Raw genomic sequence first — 8449 nt, 5'->3', positions numbered from 1 at the left:
CATTTGTAAGAAACAGCACAGAGAGAACTTCACGTACCCTTTTCTCAGTTTTCTCCAAAGCTGACATCTTACAAAACTATAGCACTACCTCTGGCCCTATCTTCTCTTTAACCCCTGGGCAATCACTAAATTGTTTTCCATTTCAATAACTGTCATTTCAAGAATGCTATATCTATATATATATAAAAGTCTAAGCGACCGTTATGACCAAATGACCGGAATGACCGGAACAACCAGTCGCTATGACGCACACTGACCAGCAGGCGGCAGACACTCAATGCAGGAGCTGCCCCCTGGTGGTCAGTGCACTCTCACAGCCAATCTCCTCCCCCTGGCCAACCTCCCGCAGTTCCTCCCCACAGCCAGCAGGCCCCAGGCTGGGACGGGAAACCAGGGATGGGTGGTGGCAGATGCAGCCCCTTTCCCAGGGGGGCTGAGGGCTGGCTCCCTCCTGGGGCTGGCGTCCAACCTCCCATGGTCCCTACCCCTCAGACCCCCCCTCCCAGCCAGCAGGCCCTGATTGGCCCAGCTCCAATTGGCCTGGCCCTGATTGGCCCTGATTACCGGCCAGGCCTAGGGACCCCACCTGTGCACAAATTTCATGCACCAGGCCTCTAGTAAATAAATGGAATCATATGGTATGTAATCTTTTGGGCCTGGCTTTTCTCACTTAGCATAATTCCCTGGAGATTCATTCAGGCTGTTACATGTATCAATAGTTCATTCCTTTGTATTTCTGAGTAGTATTCCACTGCATGGGTGTACCCCAATTTAAGTATTCACTTGTTGAAGCATATCTGGTTTGTTTCTAGTTTTTAGCTATTAAGAATAAAGTTGAGCCCAGCTGGCATGGCTCAGTGGTTGAGTGTTGACCTATGAACCAGGAAGTCATGGTTCGATTCCCAGTCAGGGCACCTGCCCAGGTTGCGGGCTCAATCCCCAGTGTGGGACCTGCAGGAGGTGGCCAATAAAAGATTCTCTCCCATCCTTGATGTTTCTATCTCTCTCTCCCTCTCCTTTCCTCTCTGAAATCAATAAAATAATATTAAAAAATAAAGTTGATTTTCTTCTACAGGAAAATGTTTTGTGTGAACATTTTTAAAAAATAAATAAATAATTTAGGATAAATGCCTAGGAGTGCAATTTATGGATTGCATGTTTAGATTTTTAAGGAACTGCCAACATGAGCCAGACCACAGAGGGGCTGCAGCTGGCCTTATGGGCTGAGGAGAAAGCCAAGGTGATTGCAGTAATGAACTTTGTGGAAGAAAACCAAGGGTCTGGGGAGTCTCAGAAGGTGGAGGTGGCCAGCCCTCCTGCAGTGCAGCAGCCCATTGACCCTAAGTCCCCCACTGTGGCCACCATGTCTGAGCCTGTGAGGGCTGACGCTGGGGACAGGAACACCACCAAAGCAGCTGATGACAAACTGGAGTATGAGGATGGCTGAAGCTTTGGCACTGGGGAGCTGGGATGGGGGAAACTGCATGACTTCTCCTGGTGGCCAGGCCACATTGTGTCTTGGTGGATGACAGGCAGGGACGGAGTAGCTGAAGGCACCTGCGGGGTCACCTCTGGTGGTTCAGAGATGGCAAGTTCTCAGTGGTGTGGGTGGAGGAGCAGATGCCGCTGAGCTCCTTCTGCAGGGCTTCCCACAGGACACCTACAACAAGCAGCCCATGTGCTGCAAAGCCATCTATGAAGTCCTGCGGGTGGCCAGTAGCTGTGTGGGGAAGCTGTTCCCAACGTGCCATGACGACCATGAGAGTGACACTGCCAAGGCCCCGAAGGTGCAGAACAAACAGATAATGGAATGGGTCCTTGAAGGGTTCCAACCCTCTGGCCCCAAGGGCCTGGAGCCACCAGAAGAGGAGAAGAACCCCCTACAAAGTTTACTCAGACGTGTGGGTTGAAACTGAGGCAGCTGCCTATGTGCACCACCCCCATCAGCCAAAAAGCCCAGAAAGAGCACAGCTGAGAAGCCCAAAATCAAGGAGATTGTTGACCAACGCACAAGAGAGCAGCTGGTGTAGGAGGTGTGGTGGAAGTGCTGGGACATTAAAGACTTTTTGCATCTCTTGTGGGACACCCTCTCTTCATCAGAGGAATATTCCAAAACTGCAAGAACTGCTTCCTGGATGTGCCCACCAGTACGATGAGGACAGCTATCAGTCCTACTGCACCATCTGCTGTGGGGGGCGCGAGGCGCTCATGTGCAGGAACAACTTCTGCAGGTGCTCTTGCGTGGAGTGTGTGGATCTCCTGGTGGGACTAGGGGCTGCCCAGGCAGCCATTAAGGAAGACCCTTGGAACTGCTACATGTGCAGGCACAAGGGCACCTATGGGGGCTGCTGCTAAAATGACAGGACCACTGGTGCTCTCAGCTGCAGATGTTCTTCGCCAATAACTACAACCAGGAATTTGACCCTCAGGAGGGTTTCCCACCTGTCCCAGCTGAGAAGAGGAAGCCCATCTGGGTGCTGTCTCTATTTGATGGAATTGCTACAGGGCTTTTGGTGCTGAAGGATTTGGGCCTTCAGGCGGATCCTTATATCACCTCGGATGAGTGCAAAGACTCCATCACGGTGGGCACCGTGCGGCACCAGGGGAAGATCATGTACGTCCGGAACATCCGTAGCGTCTTGCCGAAGCATATCCATATCCATATCCATGGATTACTTAGAAGTGTGCTGTTTGGTTTCCAAGTGTTTGAAGAGTTACCTGTTTTCTTTCTGTTGTTGATTTCTAGTTTGGTTCTATTGGGGTCATAAAATGTATTTTGTATGGTTTAAAATTTCAATTTTTTGAGGTTTGTTTTATGGTCCAAGGTATGGTCTATCTGGGTATTTGTTCAGTGGGCACTTGAAAAGAATGTGTATTCTGTTATTATTGGTATAGTGTTTTATAAATGTCAATTAGATTCTGTTGGTTGATGGTGTTTTTGACTTCCTATATATTTCTGCTGATTTTCTGTCTAGATGTTCTATCAATTGTTAAGAGAGGGATACTGAAATCCTAGACTGTAATTGTTGATTTGTCTAAGTCAGTGGTTCTCAACCTTTCTAATGCCGCGACCCTTTAATACAGTTCCTCATGTTGTGGTGACCCCCAACCATAAAATTATTTTCGTTGCTACTTCATAACTGTAATTTTGCTACTGTTATGAATCGTAATGTTAATATCTGTGTTTTCCGATGGTCTTAGGATCTACAGCAACGGTTCTCAACATGAGGAACTGTATTAAAGGGTCGTGGCATTAGGAAGGTTGAGAATCACTGGTCTATGTCTTCTTGGTGGATTGACTTTTTTTGTCATTATATAATGTCATTTTTCATCTCTGGCTCCCCCCCCACCTGAAGTCTACTTTATTTAATATTAATAATGTCACTTCTGCTTTCTCTTGATTGATGTTCTTCTTTTACTTTCAACCTGCTTACATCATTGTACTTGAAGTGAATTTTTTGTAAAGAGTGTACAGTTAGATCATGTTTTTTAATCCACTCTGCCAATATCTGTCTTTTAATTGATGTATTTATACCATTTCTACTAATAAAAGGGTAATATGCTAATTAGGGTGGATGTCTTCTGGACATCCTTCTGGACAAAGCTGTAGCAGCTGCGAGGGCTGAGGCTCAGGCAGCCATGGGTGGCTGTGAAGGGCCCAAGCTCAGGCCAGCAGTGGCAGCAGTAGTGGGGGCGGCGCCTTCCCCTGATCCCCCAGGTTGCCTCCTGCAGAGGGAGGCCAGACTGCAGTTTAGACTGGGGGCGGAGTCAGAGGCAGTTAGGAGCAATCAGGCTGGCAGGCAGAGGCAGTTAGGGGCAATCGGGCAGGCAGGCAGAGGGTTAGGGGTGATCAGGCAGGCAGGCAGAGGGGTTAGGGATGATCAGGCAGGCAGGCAGGCAGGTGAGTGGTTAGGAGCCAGTGGTCCCAGGTTGAGAGAGGGATGTCCAACTGCTGGCAGTCAGACATCCCCTGAGGGGTCCCAGATTGGAGAGGGTGCAGGCTTGGCTGAGGGACCCCTCACTCCCTGTGCATCAATTTTGTGCACCAGGCCTCTAGTTTAATGTAATTATTGATATCTTAGGGCTTAAGTTTGCCATTTTACTTTTTGTCCTCTATTTGCTCTTTCTGGTTTTGTTTTGTTTTATTTGTTTGTTTTTTGCCTTTGGAGAGGGAAATGGAATTAGCAGGGTTTTTATTCTCTTTTTTTAATGTTATTATTATTATTATTTTTAATAAAAATTATTTTAAGTATAATAATGTTACATGCAATAAACATTAATATTTCAAGAAAAACTTTTAAATATAATAATGTTACATGCAATAAATATTAACATTTCAAGAAAAAGATTTTAAATATAATAATATTCCCCAAACTTTATTAACATAGTATAAAATCACAAAAGTTATAGGAAATATTAAAAATCTGCAAATAACAGGTTTACTTCTATTATATTCTAAAATATTTTTTTTTCTCTGGCTCTATTTGGTTCATTATATTCCACAAGTGAGTGAGATCATGTGATATTTATTCTTCTTTGACTGGCTTATTTCGCTTAGCATAATGCTCTCCAGGTCCATCCATGCTGTTGCAAATGGTAAGAGTTCCTTCTTTTTTACAGTAGCATAGTATTCCATTGTATAGATGTACTACTGTTTTTTAATCCACTCATCTTCTGATGGGCACTTAGGCTGTTTCCAAATCTTAGCTATTGTAAATTGTGCTGCTATGAACATAGGGGTGCATATATCCTTTCTGATTCATGTTTCTAGTTTCTTATTCCTAGAAGTGAGATCACTGGGTCAAATGGGAGCTCCATTTTTAATTTTTTTGAGGAAACTCCATACTGTTTTCCACAGTGGCTGCACCAGTCTGCATTCCCACCAGCAGTGCACAAGGATTCCTTTTTCTCTGCATCCTCCCCAGCACTTGTCATTTATTGATTTGTTGATGACAGCCATTCTGACAGGTGTGAGATGGTACCTCATTGTCATTTTGATTTGCATCTCTTGGATGATTAGTGACTTTGAGAATGTTTTCATATGTTTCTAAGCCTTCTGTATGTCCTCTTTCAAAAACTGTCTATTTAGGTCCTTTACCCATTTTTTGATTGGGTTATCTTCCTTTTGTTAAGTGCTTTTTCTGTTTTTCATTTCTGTCTTTTTCCTGCCTTTTGGTGAGTTGGCCTTATTTTTTCTACATACATTTAGACAGTGTTATAAGTTTTTCTTCAAACATCAAACATAATTTAGAAAACTCAAAAGAAGGAAAATGTATTTATTCATATTTTTACTCTTTCTATTGTTCTTCCTTCCTTCCTGATGTTCTAAGTTTTCTTGGACGTAGAGGAACAAAATACTCAGACATTGCTGGTGGAAATATAAAATGGTACAACTATTTTGGAAGATGGTTGAACAGTTTTTAATAAAGTTAACAATACTCATATGATTCAACAACCTCTCTCCTAGATACCGAAAATAAATGAAAACAACCCAAATGAAATGAAATGAAAACTCAAAAATCTATGTGAGTTTTTATAGCTGCTTTATTCATAAATACCCCAAACTGGAAATAATTTAAATGTTCTTTAACTGGTGAATAGTACATCCATATAGTGGAATATTAATCAGCAGTAAAAAAGGAAAGAACTACTGTTAATGCAACAACATGAATAAATCTCAAATACATATACTATGTGAGAGAAGCCGGCCTCAAAAGGCTACATCTGGTGGCATTTCTTTTACATGACATTCTGGACAAGGAAAAACTATAGAGACAGAGAACATATGAGTGGTTGCCAGGAGATAAGAGTGGGAGAAACGTTTGATACTCAAGGGTCAGGGTGAAGGAGCCGATCTGTATCTTGTCTGTGTTGACTATGCATTTGTCAATACCCATAGAACTGTACACCAAAAGAGTGAATTTTACTCTATGTAAGTTAACAAAGAAAGTTTAAAATTTTCTAAGAGAAAATTTATAAGAGAAAAAGAAAAGATCACTTTAATAGATTTCCCACTTATTTCAGAACTAGAACACTATGATCAAGTAATTGCTGCCAAAGATTGCTGTGGGCCAGGCCATTCTGATGATTTCTCTGACCCTGTTGCCTTTTAAAGTGACCATACCTATCTTGCCTCTGGTGGTTACTTGCTGCCACCTGGCCCCTGCCATGCTGGGATCCCATCATTGCTATTAAAACCCATTTCTATGGTAGTACTTCCATCTTCCTCCCTGAGCATGCAAATAAAAATCAGCATAGCACCTTTCAAGAAAATGTCTCTCTTTGGGCAAGGCCACATCTTTCTTGTCAGGATCTGGCCACCTTGGATTGACACCACTTTCACACAAAGTTATCCACAGACAAGCCACAATTAATCTAGGTACAACTGGTCATTGAGCTCATGGGAAATCCACAGTTGTAAAAGCTATTTCTGGAGTTCATATTGTCAGGTTCAAAAATGAACTAGAAAGAAATATTACAATCAAGCTTGGATATGCTAATGCTAAGATTTACACACTTGATGACTCAAGTTGTCCTCATCCAGAACGTTATAGATCCTCTGGAAGTAGTGCACCCAATGAGTTTCCTACAGACATTCCAGAGACCAAAGGAAACTTCAAATTATTCAGACATGTCTCATTTGTTGACTGTCCTGGCCATGGTATTTTGATGGCTACGATGCTGAATGGTGCAGCAGTGATGGCTGCATCTCTTCTACTGATAATTAGAAATGAGTCTTGTCCCTAAGCCTCAGACTTCTGAACACCTGGTTGCTATAGAAATCATGAAATGAAGCATATTTGAATTCTATAGAATAAAATTGATGTGGTAAAAGAAAGCCAAGCTAAAGAACAGTATGAACAGATCCTTGCATTTATACAAGGTACAGTAGCAGAAGGAGCTCCTGTTATTCCAATTTCTGCTCAGCTGAAATATAATATTGAAGTTGTCTGTGAGTACACAGTAAAGAAACTCTAGTACCCCCAAGAGTCTTTATTTCAGAACCCTGACTTATTGTGGTTTTTTTAAAAAAATATTTTATTAATTTTCTACAGAGAGGAAGGGAGAGGGAGAGTCAGAAACATCGATGAGAGAGAAACATCGATCAGCTGCCTCCTGCATGCCCCCTACTGGGGACGTGCCCGCAACCAAGGTACATGCCCCCTGGACCAGAATCAAACCTGGGACTCTTTAGTCCGAAGGCCGATGCTCTATCCACTGAGCCAAATTGGTTAGGGCTACCCCGACTTATTGTTATCAGATCCTTAGAAGTCAACAAACCTGGCTGTGAAGTTGATGACCTTGAGGAGTGTGTGGCTGGTGGCAGTATTCTAAAAGGAGTGTCAAAGGTGGGCCAGGAGATAGAAGTCAGACCTGGTATTATTTCCAAAGATAGAGAAGGAAAGAGAACTCATATGTAAACTGATATTTTCCAAAATCGTATCACTGTTTGTGGAACATAATGATCTTCAGTATGCTCCTTCAGTAGGTCTTATTGGAGTTGGAACAAAAATTGACCCCACTTTGTGAGGGGTTGATAGAATGGTGGGGCAGGTCCATGGTGCAGTTGGAACTTTACCTGAGGTCTTCACAGAATTGGCAATCTCCTATTTCCTGCTTAGATGGCTTCTAGGTGTATGCACTGAAGGAGAGAAGAAAGCAGAAAAGGTGCAAATGTTATCTAAGAATGAAGTGCCCCTGGTGAACAAAGGATCCCTGGCTACTGGAGGAAGAGTTAGTGCAGTAAAAACTGATTGGGCAAAATAATTTTGGTGAATCCTGTGGGCACAGAAGTAGGAGAAAAAATTGTGATTAGCTGAAGAGTTGAGGAATACGGGTGTTTAATTGGTTGGGGTAAAAAATAAGAAGTGGGGAAATAATCAAGCCAACAGTAGACAATGACTGAAGAATTTCAGTGAAATAATACATTTGGATAAAGGCAGATTTTCCCTTAATAATCTACAGGTGTATTTTCAAAGCAATACTGGGGAATGGATTTCACAGCTCATAACCTTAGTAGTAGTTGTTATTCTCATTTTTTTGGTGAGGAAAATTTAAATTCTAGTACTAAAATAAGATCTATAATAAATGCAAACATTGGCATAATATTGGATTTAGTCTACCAGAAATTAATCATCCTCCAATGATGTCTAATATATATATCAAGGCAGGTTTGAAATAAAACTATTTGCTACAACCAGCTTTTGCTGTAGCACACATACCACCTAACCTGTTTGAAATAAAGTTTTCCCCCCCTTTTATCTTCATGATTCATCTTTGAGTAGTTCTAGGCTTGAAAGGTTGTTATATCAGTAAAAACTCCAAGACACAATTTCTTGAAGACCAGCTTCCCTTTGCCTTATATTTTATGTTGCTTTATCTTTGCAATGTTGAGTGAATAGAAATGAATGTATTCTACTAAAATTATCCTTTAGAGTGTGCAAACAAA

General features: G+C 42.2%; 1 pseudogene across 1 annotated transcript; it reads left to right on the top strand.

The window, feature by feature from the left end:
• The first annotated feature begins 1228 nt into the window (after nucleotides 1-1228).
• Nucleotides 1229-7906, top strand: LOC307101044 (annotated as a pseudogene). Its single transcript has 3 exons — nucleotides 1229-2647; nucleotides 6292-6977; nucleotides 7196-7906. The product of its transcript is annotated as an uncharacterized misc_RNA (transcript).
• Nucleotides 7907-8449: the final 543 nt, after the last annotated feature.

This window comes from Cnephaeus nilssonii (assembly GCF_951640355.1).
Source record: "Cnephaeus nilssonii genome assembly, chromosome: 6".
NCBI lineage: Eukaryota > Metazoa > Chordata > Mammalia > Chiroptera > Vespertilionidae > Cnephaeus > Cnephaeus nilssonii.
This window is presented reverse-complemented; position numbering and strand designations above follow the sequence as displayed.